At 49.6% G+C, this 26,426-nt stretch overlaps 1 protein-coding gene across 3 annotated transcripts in view; it reads right to left on the minus strand.

Annotated features, from left to right (window-relative positions):
- The window catches only part of LINGO1 (leucine rich repeat and Ig domain containing 1), a 176,252-nt gene that overhangs the window by 86,684 nt on the left and 63,142 nt on the right, over positions 1-26,426 (minus strand). For all 3 annotated transcript variants that reach the window (XR_004419139.1, XM_033070476.1, XM_033070475.1), the window contains exon 3: positions 13,851-13,893. The gene's annotated coding sequence lies outside the window, so the exon portion shown is untranslated. The remainder of the gene's footprint in view (positions 1-13,850; positions 13,894-26,426) is intronic.

The raw sequence follows: 26,426 nt of genomic DNA on the forward strand, positions 1-26,426 counted from the left end.
GAGAGCAGAGTGGTCCATCTGCCCCACAGCAGGGGAGAGGGATGCACCCCATGGCACCCCACCGGAGGGATGTGCCATCTCCCAGCACCATCCCCATAACAGCACAGGACATGCTGCTCCCCAGACACCTCCACCCTTGGTGGTCTGGTCAAAGCCAGAAATAAATCTATCTCTACATTGCCTCAGCAGCATCTCCAAATACCAGACAAGGACACATGGTGCTTCCCCAGATCCCCAAAGCTGCTCCAGGGTATTTCCAGGGCACATGTAACCAAAAAGACAGGAATTTTCAGAAACTGCCTAATAGAAACCAATATGTGGTTTGTGCAAGGTTCCTAAATGAGAAGTTTTGTCTTGCACTGAACTCAGTGAATCAAAATCACCTGCAGGACAGGACTCAGGAAAAACCCAAGCCCTGGCATTTCACTGGGAAATATTCAGGAATTTTGCCGCAGTAAGGGAAAAGGTATTTAATTTCTCAAGCACGAACCATAATAAAATGTTAAATACAACCTGGATATTAAATTAAAACATAAAAGTCAAAACACATCAAATCAAAGAGACACATTTGAATTTCCTGGACATTGTCAACAGATAGAAAGCCAGAATGATTTGCTTCAATATTCTCCCACCTGAATGTTGGCTCCATGGCTACATGCCGATTCTGATTATGCAGTTTGATAAAAAATACATTTCCCAGTGGAAAATTTTACCCCTGACACCCTCTACCTCCATTTCCAGAGTGTCTGATGGATGATGCAGGGGACAGAGGTGGTGTCACTCCAGGGCAGGTCCCCAGCAAAGAGGGGACCAGCCTTGAGATGCTGTCCCACGCTTGGCTTGTACAGGACCAGGGGAAATGGACCCAGCCTGCACCCCTTAACGAATGGGAAAGCATTCCCATGGGTTATTAAGCATTTGTGTATGGGTTTGGAAACCATAGCTGTCACCACAATATAATTATGGATAAACACAAGGCAGGCCATCAGAGAGCAACTGAGCACAAGGGTGGAAGAAGAGCCCTGTTTCCTTCCCCAGCCTCTCCCAGCACTCACTGGGAATGAAGGAGATGGCACTGGGCAGCCTGAGCCATCAGCTGTGCACCACTGCAGCTCTGCCAACCAGCCCTGGGCACTCCTGGCTTGCCAAAACCAAGTCCTGGCTTGGGGAGGAGTCCAAAATTCCTGTCTGGGGACCAGGCTGTGCCAAGGCAAGGACTGTGAGAGCTCCCCAGGGACAAATCACTCCTGACAAAAAGAGGAACTCAAACCCTGGCTGAGCCTTTTCCAGTTGTTACTGGGCAACTGCAGTGCAGCCCCAGCCCCTGCAGATATATCTGTGGTGCTCCAGCCCCTGGGAGCAAACCCACAGCATCAAAGAGACAAAAAAAAAGGTGGGGAATAACATGGCCTTGGTTTCCTGCTATGCAGCCCTGTGCTTATGTGGTAGAGGAAGGGTACCAGGAGATGTGGCTGGCTCACAGAGCATTAAATGAAGGTCTAGCACTTCATTAGGCAGCCATGGAGCCCTGTGAAGCCCATTCCTACTCTGGATCTGCAGTGCCAAGGGCACTTGGCTGATGCAGGGTGTAGAAAGACCAGAGAGCTTTGAGCCCCGCTGGTTGGGGGACCAGGACATGGGGATGTCAAGCCCTCCTGCCTGGCAGGGCTCACCACAGGACACTGGTGTGTCCAGCCCCAAGTGCTGCTGGCCCAGGGAACCCCCCTGCCTCTTCTGCCTGCATCCCTGGACAGTGTACAACAGTGCAGTACCAGAGCCCCCTGAGGGGAGCAGAGCCCAGGGATGGCTGCTCTCTGCAAGGCCAGGGCTTCCCCAGGGCCCTGGGTACCCCACATTAGCACAGCCCATGGGCACAGCCTGGCTCCAGATGCAGAGCAGACAAGACTAATGCATGCAACACCTTGGAGTCAGAAGTTAAAGAGCAGCTGAGAGGCAGCTCTGTGGCCATCTGCCAGGTGATACAAGCAGTGCTTTCATAATTCAACAGGCAGTAAGCTATTAGAGAAAGGTAAGGCCAGCAGTCGTCTCAGGGAAGCTATCTTGAGAGCAGGGCTAGCACCTGAATCCTCAAACCTGCAGGTGTGGACATGCAGAGGGGAAACAGATGCCCTGCAAGCATCCTGCAGACCTCACTGCAGGATCACGTAAAAGCAGTGCTTCTTTAACGGGTTAGATGTTATTGAGATGAATGAGAACAGGAAATAAGAGTTGGACTAATGAAGGCAGCAGTGTGGAAAGTCCTCAGCCCTTGGGAGGAAGGCTGAATAGCTGGAAAGAAGATTTACCTAAAATCTGCCACTTTCTGTTAGACTCGTAGTGCAGAGCACATTCTCCTGTGCTGGGGATACATCAGCTCCAGCTGCCAGAGAAGGGGACATGAGATGCCTTTCTGAGGTGTTCCTCCAGTTCTGCCACAAGTTGTCAGCAGAGCAAGAGCTCCCTGTGCAAGCAGTAAGGAAGTGGCTTTCTCTGGAGGTCATTCCTGAGGTCCTGGATTTTGTAGCATCACCAAGCAAGCACTTGGCTGTCCCATCCTGAGGAGCTTTGGAACAGCCTGGGTCTCACAGGGTGACTTGCCAGACCCACCCACCATGCTCTCCACTCTCTACAGGCTGCCTTCCTAATCCCCAGCTCTGCTGACCCAACATGGTGTTGGGACCAGTGGTGACAGAAAGGGAAAGAAGGTGGCAGCTGGAAACCATGACTTAAGGCATACCCAGAAACCACCACTTAAGATACAGTCCAGCATGGGAATCCCAATTCCCCAGCAAAGGGATGTTCATAGCTGTCAAAGGCAGCTCTCCTGCCCAGGGAGTTGGGAAGCACCAGGAGAGCCCTGGAGACACAAGGAGGGTTAACTCACAGCCATGGGAGCAGAAAATGAGGTTCCAGTTATTAGTTGATTTATTGGTCTGTCCTCAGTTGGCACTCAGGACTCAGAAGAAAATGTTCCACTCCAAAGCATTAAGCATCTTCAAAGAGCAGAAGCATTAAAAATTGAAATCATAAAATAGACATGTAAATATAGCAGAGGTAAACGGGGCAGCGAGGAGAGGAGCGGAGCCAGCCCCAGCCAAGCCTTCAGGGCAAGGAAAGAGCTGTGCCAGGGGGCTGGAGCCATGCTGGGGGTGGCTGCAGTTCCCCAAGCTGGGGGCATAACCTGCAGGGAAGCTCTGGATAGCTTCCCTGAATGACTGCACTGCTCACCAAGATCTGTGGGTTGTGAACACAACAAAGGGCAAAGCTGCCTTGCTGGATGTGTGCAAGAACCTCACCCCCCACCCCTCCCCTGGCCTACACTCCATACCCTAAAGCCTCTAGTGGTTTTTACTCCCCTTCTCCCACACCAATCATTCCCAAAATACTTCAGACATGGCAAGAGAGGGGGAGTGGAGCTGCTTGCCAACAGTTCACCAGGTTGAGCAAACCCAATGAAGTCAACCAGCTCTACATCAGGAGTCCCAGCTGGATGGCAAACTAATGCTTCAGGCAAGGGCTGTAGGTCACATGCAGCATTTCACAGAGTCAGGGACAAGCACTCACTTTCCTCCTCTCCTAGAGGAGCAGAACAGATCCAAACTCATCTGGGAAGCTACCTGCAGGGCAGAAGGATGGAGTCACCCTTCCCAAAGCACCTGCCAAAGCAGAGGGCTCAGCAGCACACCCCGAACCTGAGGATGGGCTGCTGGAGGTGCTGATCCCTCCCTGGGAATAGAGGAAGGGAAGGGACTCGATGTAAGTCACTACCCCTGTGTAAGAATCCCTTGCAGGGCCTGAGAAGTGGGAGCTTCACGTGTTGCTCCAGCATTTGGCCCAAAATAAGGCACCATCTGCCAGCAGGGGTGGCCAGCCAGGGGAAAGATGTGGAAAAAGGAAAAGGGAGGGTGGGAAGGACACAAAACCTCCTTGCCACAGTGGGAACAAACATCTGGCTGGGGACTAGCATTTGTAGACAAGTGTGTAGCAAACCCACCCTGCTTGTGAACACCAAGTGGTGCCTCCTTGTGAACACCAGCCTGCCTGTTGATTATACAGTCAGAGCTTCCTGCAGAGATACCAAACCCTCTTGATTTGCCACTGCTTCTCAGGAGGGTGGTGGATACTCAGCCTCTCTCCAAATCCACACCAGACTGTGCTTGAACCTCCACAGGCAGGAAGTGAACCCCTTCAAGGACCAGCAAATCAGCCAAAGAACACAACATGAGGCAGCCACACCAGCGGTCACATGAGCTCCCTAAGCTTTCAAATCTCTAGAAGCACAACCAACCAGCACATCTTGGGCAAGGTCTCTGCTGAGGATCTGGGAAATCACCATATCCTCCAGAGTGCTGGAGTCCCCAAAGGGCCCCATCCCACGTGTGGTCAGCAAGAGGGACCACCACCACTACCCCTCACCACGCTCTGGCACAAACCCAGCTCTATTGGCACCCGTACCTGCTTTTCCTCCACACACAATTTTTTCTTAATTGGGAGCTTGTTAATTATCGCAATACTTTGCAGAGGAAATAAACAGCAATTAGAGAAATAAGTGGTATTTTTATTCCCTGGCACTCTCGCAGAGCTCTCGGATGCCTCCCATCCCCAGCTCCCACACGGGCACATGTTGCTGCCTGCTCGGGCGTCGCTGCCCGAGTGCTCTGCTCCGTCTGTTCCCCACGAGCAGGGCACTGCGCTGGTGGGCTGCCTTGCTCTCCCCCGGGGAGGAAGCGTTACTGTGTGAAAGCAGCAGGCTGTCCCACTCTAATCTGTTTTAAAAGTCATAAATTGCTGAGAAAAGCCAGTTTTCCTGCACAACAGAAGGTTAGCGTGTTTAAAGAGAGCACTGGAACTGTTTTTATTAATCAGAACTGCCATAAAGAAAGCATTTTAATTAACATAATTAGCCTGTTTGAGAGAAGCGGCCCGTACCTCACAGATACTTTTCAAACTAAAGACGCAGGCTGTCACAGTCAGTCATAATTAAGCAAAATGAGCTGGTTTTCCTTGCTCTGTGTCTGCCTCCTTCCAGCCACATGCTTCCCCTTTCCTCTTACACCGAGTACAAGGCAAGCAGAGACAACATCATGCCATGGGGGTGGCAGGGCAGGTCTCCATCCCTGCATCTCAGTCTCCAGCATGGAGCAGCTGGGGTTAATCTCCATCCAAGCCAGCACTGCCGACTCCGGGCACTGACCAAGCTGCAAACCATCAACCTGGAAGATGGAGGTGGCTATAAAAAACCACAAGATCTGTACGACTCTGTTTGCAGCACAGTCTCACAGTCAACAGATAAAAGATTTATTCTCATTGAAAAAGACAAAAAGAAAACCATAAAAAGCCTGGCACTGGGCTGCTCGCCAGCACCGAGATAGAGGAGCGGGTAAAGGGAATGAAAGCTGGCACGGGCAGGCAGCTGTGTGGGTCTGGGTTTCTCTGAGCATCCCAGACACAAAGCCAGACCCTGGAGGGCAGTGATTTGACCAGGAACTGCAGCCTTCAGCAGCAGCAGCCCTTGTCCTCCTCCTGCCTGTTTCTGCCTGCAGCATGAGGCTGCACTCACTACAAGCCTTAGGCAGCATCTTCCATTCCTCATACACAGTAAGAGGCTCAGTAGCTCCCTTGGCACAACCCTGCCCATCCTTTGCTCGTGATGCTGATGTCCCCCTTCCGAAGGGCAAGGTGGGACACACAAAGCAATCAGGCATCACCTCCAAATGCGATGTTGGCTACTTCAGCTGAGACCTCCTGCACCACCAAGGCGTCCTGGAGCAGGACACAGACCCAGGGCTGAAGGCAGCACCTTCAGCAACCAGCCAAAATCCCTCAAAGGCAGCACCATTCAGTATTTTAACAGGTACTTTAAAGAATGCTCTGCTATTTGGCAGAATGTGCAGAGTAATAGACTGTTAACAATTTGTGGTTTTAATTAAAAATCTCCTTTATTTATAAAAGATGATTCTGAGTGGATGGGTTTGCCCTGAAATAGCACAGCCCTGCTGGAGATGCTCGTGTCACGTCCTTCATTCACACCCGGTGTCATCTCAAAGGGACCAAAGCCACCATGCTGAGTTCTCAGGGACAAAAACACCCATCCTGCCCACACAGCACCCAGTGCTGGGTCACCACCCTAAGGCAGCCCACATTCCCTCACTGCCAGTCAAAAGCTATCTGCAGGTGGAGCAAGGCAAAAAAATTGAGAAGAGGTATTTTTAGATCCTTTTTTTTTTTGCGTGGTTTCCTTAAGAAAACAAGACTTGTGCCATCACGTGCTCCACGTGTTGTCTGTCTACCCTAATTACTCTCCGACTCAGCAGTCAAATTCAACAGCTTGTGAGTGACAGCTGAAAATCTCGGCGTTATTAAATTCCTGGAGGTTTCATGGAACTAGCCAGGCTGACAGAGTGGAGAGGTCTTCCTCGGCTCAGCTGAGCCAGGCTGCAGCAGGAGCCTGGGTCTTGCAAGGCACCAGAGGATCCACATGGGAAAAAGGAAAAGCACAAAAGCCCCGATGATGCAGGGAAAAGGCTGAATCAGAGGATGTAGCGTGCTAGATATTGAAATCAGCCAATCTTCAAGTATGAGCCCCTGGAAAAGCAGCCTTCTGTAGTGCTGAGTGGCGTGTTAACAACCTGTTTTCAAACAGGAAACACAATTTCCATGGGAGAATCAGGTTCTCTGGATGGAAGAATTAAAATATTCAGGGGAAAAAAAATCATCAAACACTCTTTTCTTGTATGGTTCAACACAGACTGACACATTTCAGGTGACTAAAAAGGCATCTGGGACCCACCACAGAAAGTCTAGAAGCATCTTCTGGATCAAATTTTGCTGGGCAGGGGTCAGAACTTTGTGTCAGCCTGCTCCTGGTGCCCCCAGGAAGAGCTGGCCAGGGACACGGAACAAAAGGAGAACACAGGGTAAAGGCAGCAGGGCAGAGCCTCGGGCTGGCTGCTGTGAAGGGCTTTGTGTGGCGCATGGGAGGGTTTTATTTCTACACAGACTATGAAGCACCCACTTAGAGACATCTCAAGACCTACTTGTAAGACCAAATAAAAATATCTCTCCTGGTTCTCCATGCGAGATCTGGGAAGGAGGCTTCCAAAATTGGGGTTTCTGCCTGCCTGCGCAGAGGACGGGGTTGTGACACCACACAGAAGCTGTTTGTAGGTCTCCTTTTGCAGGCTACCAGGCAGGCAGCCTCACCCTCCCTCAAGCAGGGCATCTGCCTTCCCCAGCTCCCAACCCCCGGCAGAAATAGGACGGTGGCACTGCGCAGTGTTGCAGAGGCTGTCCCCGCCGCGTCCCCTCCTTCTGTCGCTGTCCGGACAGAACCTCCAGGGTCGGGGAGCTTTCCCCACGCTCTCGTCACAAACCCAAGCTGCGGCGAGACGAGGCGACGCTTCAGAGCTCCTTAGCAGGGAAATGTTAATGAGCACTGAGCGCAGGGTGAGAAAAGCCTTTAATCGCATTAGCTGCGCTGCCAGAGCTGATGAACGTCCCCAGCCGGAGCGCCCCGGCCAGACACGGCTCCAACTGCGCCCCACGCTCGGGGCAGGGGGGAGACAGTCCCCAGAGCCACAGCGAGCCCTGCTTAGCCTTTAAACAACACCTGCGAGCTATAGGGCTCCGGGATGCCATCCTGCCGGGGTGGGATGCTCCATATGTGTGCCCGCACCGGCACATAAAGAAGGAACGCTCCAGGTTTTGTACTGGGAACTCGCTTTTGAGCTTGTATAACTCTCCGGCAGTTTTTTTGGTTTGGTTTGGTTTTGTGTTTGGTTTTGGGTATTTTTTGGTGTCAGGAAAATTAATCCACAAACACCAGAGGTTTATGTCCAGAAAGGAGGCAGAGGAGTCCTTTTTGCTTTATTTGAATAAAGGGAGAGGCCATGGGGCATTTCCCTGGGATCTCTCCAATTTTGGGAGGAGCCTCCATTTTTACCCTAATTTCCCAGCTGCGTTTTCCTCTCCTTTTCCCCATTGGCTGAGGTACTTGAGAGGCACAGACTTCCCGGAACACCTGATACCTGAGATTCCACTCTAATGTATAACCCTCCCTTTTAATTTTTAATTCTTAGAGAATTCACAGTTTTTCCCCATTGCTTGTTTCATCTCTTAACATCCAATTTTTGTAAAGACAAATATCTTTTTCCATTCATCAATCAGTGCAATCCATCCCATTGTTTCTTTTCTCTCTCAATGCTAGTTTTATCTACCAGCAGAAACACAGCTTGTTTGTAAAGACAAATCAAACATTCCTCTCATTCGGTTGGTTTTTTTGGGGGGAGGGGGTTGGTGTTTGGTTTTTTTTGGTTTTTTTGGTTGGTTTGTTGTTGTTGTTGTTGTTGGGGGTTTTTTTGTTGTTGTTGTTTTGGGTTTTTTTACGTGGTCAGGAAGCTGCCATATAAAGTGTAAGTAAAAAAATAAGGATTTTCCCATGTGTGCACACACATGTGCACTGCTCCGTGACACACTGGGACATTTGTTATGGTGACAGCCTGCTGCTCCCCCTTGGGGGAAAACGTAGTTTAATTTTTAGTATAACGTTAAAAAAAGGAGACTAGCAAAGCAGCTCTCCCATAAATTTTGTAGGTGACATTTATTTCTCGGTGCATTATCACTAGTGATGGACAAATCTGGAATTTAGGGGAGCAGCCATCTTCTCCTGCCAGCTCCAGTGTGATGAGGCAGTTATCCTTAGGCTGAGCTCAGGCATTGCCTGGAAAATCTCCAGATGCTGAGCCCTCTTCTCCCTTCAAGAACCTCAGCACAAAATGCAGCCCCTGTGTGCCTTAGGAGGCTCTGGATAATTCTTTTGGTGTCTGGAGAGCCCATCTCTAAGGAAGTCCCACTCCCTTACCCATGGGCTGGATACCAGCAGTAACACAGCAGAGTTTCCCACCCAGTCTCACCAGCTCAGCACATACAAGCATCTCTGGCATGCTCAGACCCCTGCCCATTCCTGGCTGAGGTATGATGGAGTTGGCTTTAGGAGCTTAACAGATCTTCCTGGTCACTGAGGTGAGCTCCCTGCTACCTAAGCCTACCAAGTCTCAATTTGAATACATATAAAAGATCTCAACAGCTGGGTGTTTAATGACAGGGACTAGAAATCAGGCTTTGCAGTCACACCAGGTTATTTCAGCTCCCTGGAGTTGTCTTTGGAGCGTTCCGTCCAAAAATGTGGTGGTTCATGGAAACACAAACCATGCCAAAGCCACACAGAAACCAAGCACAACTCCTCTCAAACCATGCCCAGCTCCCAAAGGCTGAACTCAGAGGAGTACAGGTAGGGATTCACAGTACAGCCCTCCCAAAATGTGGGTGCAGGGGTTTTCGTCACTGGGTGCCAGGGTGAAATACCATTACTTGTGCCTCGACAAGAGGAAAATGCAAGACGCCACTAAATCCATTACATTCATATGGATTCTACAAGAGACAGAGGGACAGGAGATGTCCAATTTACTGCCCTGGGGCTGGACTAAACCCAAAGAAACGCTTCCAGTTCCTTCACACTGACAGAAGATCAAAGGAGCAGATTGTTAATGGATAGCAAAGTCTGATGTAATTTGTGGCACAGTTATTTGTGCCTAGGAAGAAGCAGGCTGGTGTCAGCCCTGCCATGACACACTGAGCGTTGCCCTGCCTGCTGGTACTCAAGGATCTGCAGAGTCACTTCCTTTGAATTTCTAGGGAATAGGTCCTTTCAGAAACTGTACTTGGAGTCCTAAAAGACTTGGGCACCTCCAACCACAAAGTGCTTCAAAATAGCCCCAAGAGGCTTTCCCCACACTCTGACAGAGCCTGGAAAAGCCTTTTCTTTGGGCAGACAAACATTTCTCTCTGCTGAGGAGGCTCAGCATCCCTGGAGCATCCCAAGTGCCCCAGGGATGCCTCTCTCTGCTGTTCCTGGAGCGAGTTTGGGCTCCCTCCCAGCCTAGGGGATGGTAAATGCTGAGCAGAGGCCTCACTCTGCCTGGAGGTCCTGCCCTGTCCCAGCACCAGCACCAGCCCAGCCACCTCTGTGAGACCTGGGACTGACCCTCAGCACTGCTCCTCACACAGCCCAAACAAAGGCACCTCCTGGGGGTTCCCAGCATCAGCATCCTCTGTTGCCAGGCTCTCAACACCTCTGGAAACCCGAGCTGTTATTTCCTAGGCCGTGTGACCAACTCTTGCTCTGGTGTCCCCACACATCTCTAGTTCCCCACATTACATCTCAGCCGCTTCCTGGTTCCACCCTGGCCTCTCCACTCAACAACAAGCATAAGTCAGTCATGTTTTGGCAAAGGGGTGCCTACAAAACCTCAGCTGTAGCCCTGACTTAAAAAAAATAAGAGCATAGAAAAAAAAAAAAGGCTGAGCAATGCTGACCGCTGAGATCCATCACGATGCCACCAGGGTTAGGGGTGGCACCCATGGGAGCCCTTGCCTTAGCAGCAGCTCAGTCTGAACATGCAGCTGAGCCAAGAGAGCTGTAATTCTTCCTCTGTGCTGACTGAAGGCTGCATCATCCCCCAAAGGCCCTGGGGAAGTTGAAATAAGGATGAACTTCAGGTCAGACATGTCTCCTGCTCACAGCCACGCACACATCTGCCTCTCCAAAGAGCTTGGAAGCAGAGTTACAAGCACAGCCCAGGCCCAAAATCCACTCAGAAGCATGGAGGTGAGGAGGGAGGAGAGCTCCTGGGTCAGCCCAGCACGCTGCAGGGTCTGAGGAGGAGGCTCAGAGATGCTCAGACTGAGCTTTCCACTGTCATTTGCTCAGCTGCCCATGACTGCTGGTGCCCAGTGGCCAGAGACCCCACAGGGCCCTTACAGGTACAGGAGACCAAAACACCCTCCTCCCTCCTCAAAACAAGCATCCTGTTTATCTGAACACCAGCTAATGGCTGATCTAAGGGAATCCATGCCCTTCTAAGTTAAGATTTAAATTTTAACAAAAGCCATTCATGTTTTGTCTGGGCAAGCTGCTGGGAGCACCAGCAGCTCAATTTTATTGATAAAAGCCTCTTTTCTCTAAAAACATGGCCCAGTTCTCCCCATGACAGTGAAGCATGAGCAACACAGAGCTTCAGACTGCACAGAACAACAGTTTTCCGCCATTTCTGCCAGGCTGTGAAGAATAAACCCACATCTGACAACATCTGCAAAGAGAGTCAGTGTGAAACAGTGAGAGATCAGTGGGCAAGAGCAGGTTTCCAGCCTCTTCCAGCTCAGCACAGGATTCCACCAGTCACTGTACAGGGTATCAAGGTGTTGGTTTGCTTTGCTGCCCATTATTATACAGCCCAGGGAAGCACCTGCTGTGTTGTCAGCAGCCACCTGCTAGTTCCAGGAGAGATCCCAGTGGGTCTCTTCCAAGATGCTCCCATCGACTATGGGGGGACAACAATCAGGAAGGAGACAAGGAATGCATGACTTTCCCATCGTGGAGGGACTGCTGGGATTTGCTGGAAGGCATCCAATTAGTTAACGAGCACTCCAGAGTTGAGTCTGGTCTGGAATTAGTAATTAATTACCACAACACAAGCAAGAGTGAACATATAATGGCAAAATCCACGTCTGTCCTAGGGATGGACTTTGGAGAAGAGAGTTTGCCCATCAAACCCACACTGAAATGGAGAGGAGCGGCTGGCAACCAACAAGCAAGCAGGATGATGTGGATCCCAGAAAGATGCACAACACCAGGAGTGAACATCACAACTGGCCCCCATCCTTGACATCCTGTACCAGGAACTGGCCCAGTGGAAGCCCTTGGCCCTGGAGCTGGTTCTCCATGTTGATCCCAGCCCATCAGAGGCAGCACGGGCACAGCCAGTGACCACTTTGCTTCTGATGAGCAAAACTGGAGCAATGAAGTGAACAAGACACATAGCATGGGTGGGTGCCTCCTGCTTCCACCATCCATAAAGACCATGGCATTAGAAATCCTGGAATATTTCCCTCATATTCATTTCCCTCCTTAGTCTTCTGCTCCGGGTTTCCAAGCACACTCCAGTGCAGGAGGACACATCAGCTCCCAGATCTGAGGTGGCTCGGAGGAGCCAGGCTATCACCAGCAGCACCAGTCCTCCTGGGCACAGGCAATCTCCCACCAGCTTCTCCTGGTTGAAAATCAGTGGCTGAGCTCTGGGGAGGATGAGAATGTGTCCTCCTGAGCATTCACTCCCAGGCCTCTGAGCTCCTTGTCACCATCTGCCTCTCCGGAGCATGTCCCCATGCAGCAGGAGCTGCAGAGCAGTTCTGCATCCAGCCCCTGTGATAAATTAGCCAGGGATTCAGGCATTTGGGCACAGCTGCCTCATCCTCTGCCAGCATGACAATGTGATTAATTCTGGGTGCAGATGAAGCTCATTTATCAGAGGCACGTGATGGCTGCGCAGGCTGAGGGGTGTGCGGGAGCCCCTGGGTGCGGGGCAGAGTGGGAGCCAAGGCACAAGGCAGGGAGAGACAGTGAAGAGCCCAGCCCGGGGCTTCTCTCAGGAATGCTGTTTGCCACATTGGCTCATGATTAAGCATGCTGAGGGAGACGAGCCCGCGTGGGAAGAGAGCTTTTATCTCTGCTAACACACATGGACATGTCTGGGGAGAGATGTGCGACGGGAGGGGTGTAAGAGGATTGAGGAGAAGCAGCCGTGAGCTGATTTGATTACGTTGTGTCAGGAGAGGCACAATTCTACCACCATGGCCACTTCCCCCTGCTCCAGGCCATTTCCCATTTTCTCCCCTTTTCAGAGAACCAATGGGTCCTGTCTTGCCTGTCCCCACTCTGCAGCTACAGAGACTTGCTTTTTGCTGCCAGAGGGAGTGTGGCCTGAGCTGCTCCTACAGGAATTGTCTGGGAACACAGAGCTGTATGTTCACTTCCCAATGGCACACAGCCCTGACACAGAAAAATCTCTTGATTGGTTCACCTGTAGGCTGGAGCTTCTCCATGTGCTGGAGTATGGCAGTGCTGCTTCTCCCAAGGGCCTGAGCTGCTCCCAGCTGAGGCTGCCAAGGTCACAAGCAAAGCATCATGGATCAGGAATCTCTGCACAGTTTTGGAGTGAGGAATAGCTTTTGGGGTCAGCTCCCACCATACCTGATGCCCTCCAGTGAGATGGATGCACAAGGAGAGGACATTGGGGCATTCCCTAGGCACCAGGATCCACAGCCTTCATTTGCCCCCCGCCATGGTTAGATATGCCCCAGACAGTGGTGTGCCTGTCGTAGAACAGCTCTGTCTCAGAGCAAGGTCATGCCAGGAGCACCCCAAAAGCCTGAGATCACCGTAACAAACCTCCCTTCAATCATGTTAGGCCACAAGCAGTGAACCATTTGCAGCTAAAGAAAAGAAAACCCCTCAAGTTCAACAGGACCATGCAAGCTGGGACATTGGTGGCAAATCCTTGAGCACATGGCTGATGTCAGCACCTTCCATTGGACTTAATCACCAAAGCAACAGATAGCATCAAAGAAAGAAGCTGCTTTTTTTGATAAATGTGTACTTCTTAAAGAGAGCACGTCAAGAGGGCAATACCTCCCAGCTGTTATTGCAATCATCATGCCAATCACCAAAGTTTTCAGTTCCCATCCAATGAAGTTTACCCAGGCAGGATTAAAGATGCCCACGCTGTTTCTCTTCATGGATTACAGGAGGGCACAAATCTCAGCATATTTTCACACACAGTAGAAATAATTCTGGGGTGAAGTGCAGCAGGAACTGGTGCCTCAACTGGTGCACATTCAGGCTCTTCCACCTGCCTGAAGAGCAGTGGTGGTGCCCAGCCCAGTGCCCCTCCACCCCCACACAACACTTTGCAACAGATGGGGACTCAGCAAGGAGAAAACACAACTGCACTTACCAGAGCTGAAATCCTACAAGGACCTGCTGGTGAGGCAAGGAACCTGGAAAGGAGGAGAAAAAAAGATGGGGTTCAATGGGTTGGCTGTGGACAGCAGCAGGGATTTGTTTGTATGGCCCAGCCCTGCAGGGTGGATGAGGCAGCACATTCAGATAGGACCGTAGCAGGTGATCTACCCTTGCATTGCATCAGGACCATCTTAAATTGATCAAGGCCACCTAAATCCACCCAGCCCCACTCTCCAGGTGCTCAGCTGGTGCTGGCAGAGCTACAGCTGCCACACAAGAGGAATTCACCAAGGGATTAAGGAGCCATTTCCATCATTAGCATCCTGGGCTGCCCCATCAATGTTCCCCTCTCATCAGGTCCTGGAGCACGCCATGCAAATCTGCACTAAGGAGTCACAACAAGGCACCTGGGAAACCATAAATATCTGTGAAAAATCTCCCCATAAATCCAGGGGAAGGGGAATTTACGGCGCTTTCTTTGGAGATTTCTCCGGGTGTTCCCTATTAAGCCATTGTGCTTGTTTGCATAAGTATTCCTCAGACAGTAAAGACTTCTCTGTCATCAGTTATCAGCTCTGCAAACAGGAGCAGCATCCGGGTGGGACGTACAAACACCCAGCTGTAAAGATGAGGGACTGGCTCCTCATCTTGTGAAGGAATAAAGGTATTAATTGTTTAGTGCAACCACAGCACACTCCCAGCAAGGACAGGGTGAACTGGTAGCCCTGACATGAACAGAACAACTGAGAAAAGGGAAACAAGCCAAAAAACTCTTGGTATGCTCTCAGGGTATGCCACATAATGGCAAAGCTATGGGAAAAATGAGGATTTTTCACATATTGGGGAAAAAACTATCAAGTGGAGAAGAAATGCACAAGTGCTGGAATCAGCCCCGGGTACCCAGAGAAATAGCTGCAATGTATTGTCCAGCCACATACCAAGGCCACTACAGAAATTAGGGAAGGAAGTGCCTTGGCCGATGCAGCAGCAATGAATACACTTTTTAGTGATAATACATCAGTTACCAGGCTGGGCAGAAGCTTTTCCCACAAGAAAGGTTGACACAGGGCCTCATCAAAGAAGGTAATACCCAGTTAAGACACGTACTGGTCTCATCTGATGAGTGGTTGACACAATACATCATATATGTGCAGGAGGGGGTTGAAAATAACAGAATATGCTCAATGGTATCAGCCCACACCTCTGGAAATACAGGTCCATGACATACAAGCTGGAGATGGCATTTTAATTAACATGTTTTTATGAAAATACAAACTGGAACCCAAGTGGGAAGCGCCATATACCGTCTTACTATGTTCCTATTTTGCTGTTAAAAGTTTAGGAACAGAAAGATGGATACACCATTTTCCCATCAAGCAGGTGGCAGGTAACTAGCCAGCCAGCTGACAAATGACTGACTCCTGGAAAAACTCTCACACCAGCTAAGAATGAATGGGACATCTCAGTGCTCTTGGTATTATTGACTCTGTTACTGCTACAGCATAGCTAAGGATAAAAATGATGGATGATCAGGATTAGTGGATAGTTAACAAATCCAAAGGGAAGACAGTTTTCCTAGATTATATAGGAACAATTCCTGAAACACCTGAGAGGAAGACTCTTGCCTTCTGGTGTCCATCAGATAAGGTTTATAATTTAGCCTGGGCAGAGGTAAGCAGAAGGACAGGTCTCATTGCCTTGATAATACCAGTGGCTGCTCATGACCTAATAGCAGTTGTTGTATGATGACAGATAATAGTTTAAGTAGTAGCAGCATAAAGTTAACATCACTTGTCAAGTGTTGACCCAGGACTAATTGCCCTTTCCCTGCTCATCCCCCTTCAAAGCAAACAAAGAGGGATGCAACTGGTATTACAGGGAGAGGATTGGGAGTCCTAAATGGTAAAGATGTTGAAGTGCTCCTAAACAAACTAAGTGCAACAACAAATGATTTAAGCAAATTAGAACACCCACTGCGATCCTCTCTCTAGCACTGGGGACTAATCAATGGCTCTTATCTGATATATTGCCTCTGTGTGTGGAGAAAATTAATGATTGTAGAGGCACTTGGAATGGTCCAGGGCAATCTTTCACCAGCCCTTAGATGCATCCACACTCAACTGTGGATGCACTCCACAGTAGCAGCAATTACAAGGATAGGCAAACACAGCACCTTACCCACAGAGGTTTGAAAAGTAGCTCAGGACAACACAACTGGAAGACAATTTCAATCCTGGTAGTATTTGCCCAATTATGACCCCATAAACAATAAGGTTACAGTTTCTGTCTTAATAATATAATGCTTCAGTATACAGCACATAGCCAGTTGTTGCACTAAATCACAATACAATCATCCTCTTTCCCATAGAACATAAAGTATGGATACCACAAAGTAGCAAATAGTATAAGGGAATAAAAAGGATTCAACTGTAAAAGTAACACCATTAAACCCCAAGACATGTCTTGACACTGAGCAAAATGTTTGTCATTTTGAAACATATGCCAATGAAATCCCTGCAACTGCACTTACACATATTGGGAAAGGATATGTTTTCTTAAGAACCGTTTGTGGTTTTATGTTGGTAGGTGATATTATTGTAGATACAAGTAATCATTTGAATATTTGCATTCATAACTTTAGTGGAATTATAGGGTATGATTTTAATTATACAGCTCCTGTTACGTCCTGCCAGTTGTTACTGTCTAATTATACGCTAGTTAAAGACTTGTTACCTACTTCAACTGGAATTAATCTTAATGCTGGTAAGGAAATTATCACAACATGATGACTTACATCAAGTGTTAAAACATATATGAATTGATAGAAACAAACTATAATCACTGTCCACCGTAATGGGGATGAACTGCAGTGTGTGTTCAAAAGAGGAAAAAGAGATGGAAACACCACTGGTGGGAAACTCTCCTGGGGTGGTCACCTACAGCCACAGGAATTTATAACCTCCTGCTCCACCCAGTGGTAATCGTACTAGCTGTGAGTCTATCAGGTCTGGTGCTTGTGATCATTCTGAATATAAGATTATGGAAGCTGATCATGCTTTTTGAAAGGCTGTGTGAGCTTTGCTAAATGTATTAGCAGCGATGTTTAACAAAAACAAAGGGAGGGCTGTAAAGAAGCAAAGGATATTAATTGCTTAGCATAACTTGCTTAGCTTTAGAAGCTAAGATGTGCTAAAGCTTTAGGCCCCACTTTGAGCAGATTTCACCCTGCACAGCTTTTGCAAGGCTGTCTGTGTTAATTGCCAGGAGAGCAGGTTGTATTTCTGCTGTGACATTTCTCTGCATGTTTAACGTATCTCTATCATGGCTCTAACGTACTTCTGCATAGATGGGTGGGAGACAGGGGAAAATGAATAACACATTTTCTTCCAGCATGAAATTGTGAGAGTGCCCTCCACTGAGTGCAATTACTGTGTATATGACTCCTGTAGTCTGGCTAATACTGTTAAGTATACTGGAGATTAAGGGATTTGGGGCTGTAAAGTCCATTTCAGCCATCCAGGCCTGAGCAAGGCAATGAGAGCAGGAAAAAAGTCTTGCAGAAATGGCTGGACCAAGCAGGGTGTGGCCTGCAGATGAGCATCCCACCACATCCCCTTGCTGCTCTCAGACCTCTTCCCAGAAGCTCTGAGCTCTGTGGGGTACAGCAAGGAGGGCGAATGCAGGTGCCAGGGCCAAAGCACCTTGCAGCCACATGCCCAGGGCTGACCCATCACCTGTGGCTCCCAAACCCAGTGTGCCCCATCAAGGATGCTCCTGACACTATACCAAGCACTGCTATCATGTTCCTGGACTGCTGAGCCCTCCCCACGGTGGGGTGTCAAGGACACAGGGGACAGAGGGAAGGTCTTAAGCAGTCATGGTGCTGTTGCCTGGAAAGGCTGACCTGGAACAGAGACTAGCCAGAGCCAAAGGAATAAAACAGGTATTTACTGAAAGGATTCACCTTGGGCAGTGCAAGAGCCTGGCCGGGGCTACACCCAAATCAAATCCAAGATGGATCCCGGTCAGGAGTTTTGACACTTTTATAAGTTTTGGTTCATCTACACATTGGGGTCAATTATCCAACCACAGCCCCAGGCTATGAAGTCTCAGCCCCTGGTTTGCCTCTTTCCCTTAGCCATTGTTTCTGCTTTTTGGGTACCAGTTGTCCTTGATTCACTAGCTAGGAAGGAATTGTTTTGTCTAACTACCCTGTGAAGAGAACTTACTAACCCCTAATATGAAGTTTCAGAGTTACACACTAAGCAGAAGAGATTCTGAAAAATATAAAAGCTAAAACCCAAGGCATCAGTGCTGCTTCTGAGAGTGTTCAGGAGGCACAGGTGAAGAGCTGTTATCCCTGAGCCAGAGACCTAATAACAACACTGGAGCATTTCTGCTTTGGCGTCTCTCTGCCCCATAGAGAGGGAAGATGCAGTGCTTCCCACAGGGCTGGACTGTGCTGCCAGTCCCCAGCCCTGCTGCACCTTGGCTCCTCATCAGAGACTTACTCTGGGGTTGCAGGCTGAGCTAATGGGGGGGAATACCCTACCCCAGTGCTAGAAAAAAGGAAACCTCAAAAAAACCAGCATCCTGCCCCGTTCAGAGCAGGCAGAGGCCAAGCCCTGCCACCACTCCTGCCTGGAGGGGAAGCCATGGCAATCTCCCTCCAGCTCTTCCAAGCCAATGGAACCTGAAGGAGAGCAAATACTGGGCTGTTGTGAGCACATTGAGGAGTGAAGCAGAGCAAGGAGAGAGCTTTGAGTAGTAAAAGCTGCCCTTACGTTATGAGCTCAGACACAACCTTATGCATCCCCAAGCAGCAGAGGAGCCATCTCCACTTTGATCTGAGTTTGATTTAAAATGGAGCATCTCCCTCAGCATCACCCACGGGGCAGCAGTGAGCAATCTCATTTTCCTCTGCTTTATTCCTTTTGCCACCTGCTGTGTGCCCAAGGTCCCAGGGCTGCAAACTCTGGCTACCTGCACTCCCTGGCCATGATGTTCTGGGGCATAGCCCTCAGCTGTGGTTGCATTCTGCTCCCTCCCTGCTCTGGGGTGGGGAGGAGTCAGCACAGAGCCAGGGAAATGAGAACTTGCTGGGGCATCATGCCAATTCAATGCCCATTAACTTCCTACAAATCCTTTGCTCCACAGCCTTATCTTCCTCTGCCACATCCTCGTGCTCCCCCTCCTCTTCCTTCTCCCAGGCTAATGGTCTTTTTGGATGTAGAGACAAGCTTTGTAGGTACCCTTGGCTGTGCTTGGGAGCCCTTCAATGGCAGTATGTGCAGGAAGGTCTGATAGGAGACACCCTTTGGTGACACCCCAGGCACCCACAGGTGATGGGACTACCCCACACAGCACAGCTCATGGCCAGATGCTCTCCTGCTCTTGTAGCTTGAATATCAGACTCTGAGTGTTAACTTTTATACCATAACATATCCCACACCAACCAACATTTCCAGGAGATACCCCAAAGCCATCACCACATCTGGATGCAAATGATTGTTTAAACACCCCACACAGTCCTGTGCATACAGAATAGATTTACTGTCACTTCTTGTAAAATTAGGAAGGGATAAAACCAAACAGCTGAGCAGCAATGTTTGCTAGGCAGTGGGGGGAACAACACCAGCATAGTTCAAGGGCTTTGGCTAGAAAGGGAGCTCCAGAATTAACTCCAGCACAGCTCACCATGAGGCATCTTTGCTTGCAGCTCCTGCCCGAAGAGTGGATCTGACCTGGGAGCCCTCCTGACCCATGGCAGCCTGGAGGAGTTCATTTGAATCAGCAGCCACATTTCACTGGTCCTTCACTGCAGGGCAGGAGAGACAGGAGGGGCAGGGGAGCCAGGAGGGGCAGGCAGCTCCCCTGGGAGGTCCAGTGAAGTTCTTCAGATCAAGAGATGAAAAGCACTGACAGTGGAGCTCAGCCCAGCAGCCCTCACTGCTGAGGCTCTCACTGCACTGCTGGCTGTGCAGGAATTCAGTGGCACCACAGAGCCAACAGCAACCCTGCCACTGCCCAGGAACAGCTTCAGATCTGCCCATGCCCCCTCATTCCCCTTTACCAGAGCTGTCTGCTCCCCACCTTGTTCCCCGGGAGCCACATCCATGGGCTCACAGCACTGGTTTTGCAGAGGAGAAAGTTCACCTTTTCAGCAAAGAGCCCATGTTTTACACAACAAATTGAACTCAGCCCAAGCCTTAGTATTCCACCAGAAACTGTCTGCACAGGAAGGTTGTGTCCAGTCCATTCCATCAAGAGGCACAGCTTCCTACATGAGGAAGGGCTTTGGAAAACAGAGCATTCCTCAAGGCAGCAGATAAATGCTGGATCAGAGTTAGTGGCTGGAGGCTGGCCAACTTGGACTAAAATAAGGCCTGACTGCTGGACAGTCACAAGGAATATTGGAGCAGCTGAGTTAGGAACAAGAGGAATATTCAGTCTTCAGCTGTTTCAAGGCAAAACAAGGCTGTTTCCCCAAAGGAGGTGCCACAAGCAACACCAAGAGTTAAAGTGGAATACAGCTGTGGAAGGGCTGGTTTCCACCAGTCCTACAGAGTTGTGACAAGGTGCTTGGGGATGGCATGGCCACCATGGTCTCAGGTTTGACACCAGCCTGCTCCAGCCAGCAGGTCACATCCCTCTCTGGCCATGCTGAAGCTGTGGGACAGCATGGGAGAGGAAATGCATTCCCAAGCCTATCTAACCTGCCCATGAGAGCTCACAGCATCCTTACATCAGTAACCTTAACTCCTGCAGGATCTCCCAGCTCTTCCAATGAAGGGGAAGGAAAATTCTCCTTCATTGCAGCTCCTACCTTTTATCTTTAAAAACCTCAACAAGGCAAGGTTATAAAAAACATTACAAATAATCCAAGGAAAAGAATACAACAGCCTTTGAAACCCCATCCTACAGCTGAAAGGGAGGGATGGAGGCAAGGCAAGAAAGCCAGTGTAAAACCTCATTACCATCAGAAATCCTCTCTCCCTGCCCTTACCTCCCTGCTCATTTCCATATCACAGGGGACACAATACCTTTCTTCTCTTGAAAAACATCCCATTTTTGCAGAGACCAGCTGTCCCCACCCCCAGCACTGGCTTATGGAGCTGGGGAACAAAAGCTGGGCTCACACCTGCCCTGGCAGGCAATGCCAGTGTGTGAATCTCCAGGCCCTCATCAGCCTCTCAGGAGAAGTTTTTACCATTATTATTATTAGTCTAGTTTATCTTTTTTTTTACCTTTAGCTTCAAGATCCTTTAGTCAGTCAAATTACACTCAGAGTAGCAGAAGTGGCAGAAAATAAAGCATTATAAGGAGTTCAGGAAGTTATTTTCATCTCAAGGAGCACGTAAGAAAGGCTGACAAGTCTTTATTCTGCTCTTATGGGATAATCTGTAGGTTCCCAGCTGATATGGGGGGAAAAATTAAAATCAGAAGAAATTGCAGGAGGAAGTAAAACTGAGGCCTCTGCATAAATTGAAGAAATGTGCAGCTTGGCTGACAGCTGAAAGTGCTGGAGGTGAAATGTCAGCACCAGGAAAGAAAGGGGCAGCCACAGGGTCTGGGCAGGGCTGGACAGAGGGTGCTGGGTGCAGGGCAGAAGGGTCCCTCAGCCCCCTCCAACTGGTCTTTCCTCCTGCTAACTGAGCCTGTCACATCTTTCCAGTCCAGAGCATCACTAACAGAGCAGGAGGAGAAGGGAGGGGAAGGAAAGTAGCTCAGCCATCAGTCAGCATCCCCCATACTGCCCTGGATTGCTGGATTTGTCCTGCTCCTGTCTGGCTGCTCTGACAAAAGCTACAGGCATCAAGTCAGGCACAGTAAAATTTTTGTGCCCAGACTTCTGGCTCTCACATTTACATGCACAGTGCAGGGCCCTGGGAGCTCCCAGCATCCACCAGATGTGCCCAAAAGTAGATATTCTATCACCATCTGCTGAAACCACGTGTGGCAGTGATCCTTATCTCTATGGGAGATATCCTCTGCTAATGGGCCTTCTGTTAAAGACCAAGTGGGGCAGTGCTCTTTATTCATCAGGCAGCAGCCAACAGAACCAGAGGACACAGTCTCAAACTGTGCCAGGGGAAATATAGGTTGGATATTAGGGAGAAGTTTTTCACAGAAAGAGTGATAAAGTACTGGAATGGTCTGCCCAGGGAGGTGGTGGAGTCACTATCCCTGGATGTGTATAAAAAAAGACTGGATGTGGCACTCAGTGCCATGGTCTAGTGGAGATGTTAGGGCATGGGTTGGACTCGATGATCTTGAATGTCTCTTCGAACCTAGTCATTCTGTGAATTCTGTGAATTTATCTTTTCTATAACTCACCCTTCCTCCTGAAAGATACCTTCTGTTAATGGGCCATTGAGTCCCACTGCATGACTGATAAAATTACACCATCCCATTGGGAGATGCTCCACCCAGGGGGAGAAGCCAAGCATTCCTACCTGGATATAATCTGAGATTTGGAACACCAAAGCAGCCCTTACCCACTGGTTTCCAGAGGACAAGAGCTACCAGACCTTTCTACAGGATCACTGCTTTAACAAGACCACTTCATCTGGACTGCTACCACCACCCTAACTAGCGGGGTGTCAGGCTGTATTCTGACTCTGTCAGTGGTTTTCTTTTCTACTATTGCATGTTTTTGGGATTTTTTTTCTCTTTTTTTCCCTATTAAATTGTATTTCTGACTTGGAGTCTCTCATTGGTTTCGCTTTCAAACCATTACAACCATTAACTCTTCTCTGAGCCATTGGCCTGTGGGAATTAAAGATGGATGCAGGCAGTGCTGGATGGCCAAGAGAAGCAGGGACAGGCTGCTGTGGCACAAGGTAGCAGGGTCAGAACAGCACAGAAAAGGTGCACAGATGCGTTTGTGGTGTGAGACAGCCTTTGCCTCAGCAGCTGTGGGGAGAGCCAGGGAATGGGATCCCTCTCCTCAGAGGCAGGGTGTGGGGGTCTGAGGCAGCCCCTCCAGGGTGGCAGAGCAGCCAGCCCGCTGCCTCTCCGACTGCTCCGTGGCTGAGCCACGTGGTGCCGAGGTGGTGCCGTCACCAGTGATTGATGGCACGGCTCAGGAGGAAATAAATTCCCAGGCTTTTGCAGGAGGTGAACTGGGGGGTGTATCCATCTTAAAGATGCTTAATGAATGTGCCACAGCCCGCGGAGTGGCAGCAGATACATCTCTGCAGCCAGCATTCCCTGTGCTGTTCCTTGCGAGGTTCAGGCACAATTTAACAGCTTCTTATTGATTTTATTTATGCTTTCCAGGCCCTGGCAGTGTCTAGATTTCCCCAGTCCAACAAGAACCCCATAGTCACAGAGGGGACTTGCACTTGATTTTCCCATCCTGCTCCTCAACCCTGGGGGCAAAACCTGGCCAGAAAAAATGGAGTTTTAGGCTCACATGGACTTCAGCTTCAAGAAAGAGGATGATGCAGGACAACTGGCTGATGGTGAGCACAGGCACAGCACTGGGGCAAACACTGCTGCCACCCACCCACATTGCCCCAGCACCAGGCTCTGGGTTGCACCTTGGGAACTCAAAGCAAAATAAGGACCTTTCTGAAGACACCCTTGCAAGATGGACTTTGGAAAGTCCTAGCTTTTATGCAGCTTAGCACACCTTAATTTTCAAGGCAATAAAAATGGCAGTCAGCAGTTCTGGCTTTGTTTTTCCCTCTTCCCCTTAGGGGGAAAAAAAAAGGAAAAAGAAAGAAAAGCAGCAAAGAACAGCAGAGACCCAGCTGACCTTTCCGGCTAAGAGACCTTGTCTGAATCACTGGATGGTAACAATGAATGAAATGCCAGTGCCCTGCCTTATAAATACCAGCTTCCTCTTGGGGTGAAATGCCATCTTTCGAGCATGGAAAAGCTGCAAAGAAAATGTCCCCCTCGCCAAGGTGTGAAATGCCAGCCTACTCCAAGATCCCAGGCTCACCCACGGGGAGATGGATCTCCAAATTCCTCCTGTCCAGGGCCTTCTCCAAAGCTCCATGGCATGAAGGGGACAGAACTTCAATGTGGGACAGCCAGAGCATCAGTCCTCCAGCATCACCTCCAGCATCTCAGCAGTGAGCTACTCAGAAAAGGTTCCTTGAGGATTCGGGTTATTTCCCTTTTCCAGTAGCTGTGAGTCAGAGGGCCAGTAAGACAAACAAATCATGTTTCAAAAATGGTTGGATGAGCCAAAACAGTTATTTTCAGTTTTACCAGTGAGATGAAAAAACAATTGAGCATAAGGAGATTTTGCCATCTAAAAAGTTTATCACAACCCGAACTCCTCGTTCCCAGCAAAAGCTGTTGTTGCTGGGTTTAATCCTATTTATTAAACACGGGAAATCATCTAACATACTGTCCTTGTGTGAAAAAATGCTTCCTATGAAGCTGGTGATATTTGCAGTATCTCCCCTACCTTTCCCAGGGCTAGGTTTGGCTACACCAAAGCCACGTTTTCCAGCAGCTCATCCTCTCTTTTCCCCACATTTGGCATCCTCCTACCCCAGTTTCTCAGTACCAAAGCCCCAGTACCAAACCTGTGCCAGGTCAGGACAGCACAGCAGGAAGTGTTGGACCATCTCTGGGAACTGCAGGGCTGTAGAAATACAACCAAGCCTTCCTACCTGATAAAATTACATTGGGAAATGAATGAAGTTGCTTTTTGTCTTCTGGGAACTGGAGTTGTTCTCTTTCCCCACACCCACACCTTCTTTTTTTTCTTTTTTTCATAAATGTGTGAAATAATTTTACCACCCTTTTTTTTTTCCTTTCAGTTACTCCTCCTCCCCTCAGATCTCGCCCTTCCTGGCATTTGAAAATAGCTCATGAAAAGGAGGAGGAAGGAGGGGAATGAAAGGAAGTGTGTGGGGATGCAAGATGGAAGGGAAGAGAAGGAAAAAATACATGAATACTGAAAATACATGTTTTTCAAAGCAAATCAGAAAGGCTGATTGCTTCGACTCCAGAACCCATTCTGGGAAAGGGCTGATAATCTGGGAAGTTTTCTAAGGCTTTCTGCATCCTCTCAGTTGTTAGGCAACACCTAGGAAGAAAGTGGCACAGCACGCCTGCCTGTACCTCGTGTGCAGGCAGCCGTCCCAGCTGGAAGGAAACGTGACCTTCCAGGGACCCAGATGCCATTTGTGGTCAGAGCCAACCAGGTTCACTCTAAATGGATTTTTTTTGACTTGTGGCTGGAACAGAAAGGGCTGGAAAAACCTCAGGTTTGATACCTGCCAGTGAAGCAGCAGCTTGGCCCCACAGGACCCAGGAAGATGATGAGAGGAAGAGTCACAGCCACCTCTGGCCTCACAGGGGCTGCAGGCTGAGGGCTGGAGGGTTTCTTTCTCCAGCCAGCACCAGGCTGATGACCAGGATGCCCTCGGTTTGCTGGGCAGTCCATTAGTGCTGAAGCAGTTCTGGGGACGGGTTTGTGCCCGACCCCTTCTCCCTGCCTGCTTTGTGGAAGATCTCCGCAGGAAATGGTTTTAATACATCAGCATCCATGTGCATGGTGTCCAGGGCTTTCCCCCAAGTGCTTCTCTTAATGGATTTAATTCTTGACCTGGACTGATGCTGCTCTCACAGGCCCTCAGGGAATCAGAATTCCAGTTACTCCACAGCTTTCCCACCAGGGAGAAGCACCAGGGCAGCAGCATCGCACCCCTAATGCAAATCTCCTCTCAACCTTGGCAGTGGTGGGGCTGCTGGCACAGGGGGAGGCATTCACACTGCTAGGGGAGGCAGCCAGGGCAGTCTTTCCCTCCCACACCCCTCATCTCCATTTAATATCTCTTCTCTCCCTGCACAGCACCTTCCCCCTCCTTCCTGCTCCTATTCTTTGGACAGCAGTTCTGGAGCAAATGCATGTTTTCCAGCTTTTTTCTTTAAAAAGCCCCTAAAACCGAATTCATTGCAAAGCAACCACTGCATGTCTGTGTGTGATACAGAAGGGACTCGGGGATTTGTGTTAGTGCTGGCACCAAGGGGAATCTGCAGCTGGATCAGCAGCAGCAGGAAGGCTGGCAGCCACAGACATTGGCAGCACGGCTGCTGCCGGAGTCCTGGGGAGCCACCCCACGAGCAGCACAGCTCTGCAGGGATGCACGGATACAGTGCCAAGTCCAAAGGAGGCTTCCCATCCCAATCAGGAGCATGACAAGCACTTTTTGCCTTGACAGCGTCAGAAGCCAAGAAGGGAACTATGCCTCATTCTGTGCCACACCAGCACCAGGAAAGCCGAGTTGGGCTGAGCCTGGGGGAAGTGGCAGCACACTGAGGAGAGCCTGGCTGTTCTGCGTGGCTTCAGGCCAAGCAAGAGCACCCCCACATCCTCCAAGAGTGAAGATGGGGGGCTCTGCCATTGTGTGCAGCTTCTTCAGGACCTTGGAGGGGATGAGCTGACCAAACCTACAGGCAGTGCTGCCCCAGTCCCACAGCCTCTGCAGGAACCCGATGCCCAGGGTTTCAGGACCACCCTGAAATGGCAGTGGGACACTGAACATTGCTCCAGCTGAACTCCCAACCCCAGCAACCCGCTTCTTTCCTCAGGAGATGC

This window comes from Catharus ustulatus, chromosome 12, assembly GCF_009819885.2.
Source record: "Catharus ustulatus isolate bCatUst1 chromosome 12, bCatUst1.pri.v2, whole genome shotgun sequence".
Taxonomy (NCBI): domain Eukaryota; kingdom Metazoa; phylum Chordata; class Aves; order Passeriformes; family Turdidae; genus Catharus; species Catharus ustulatus.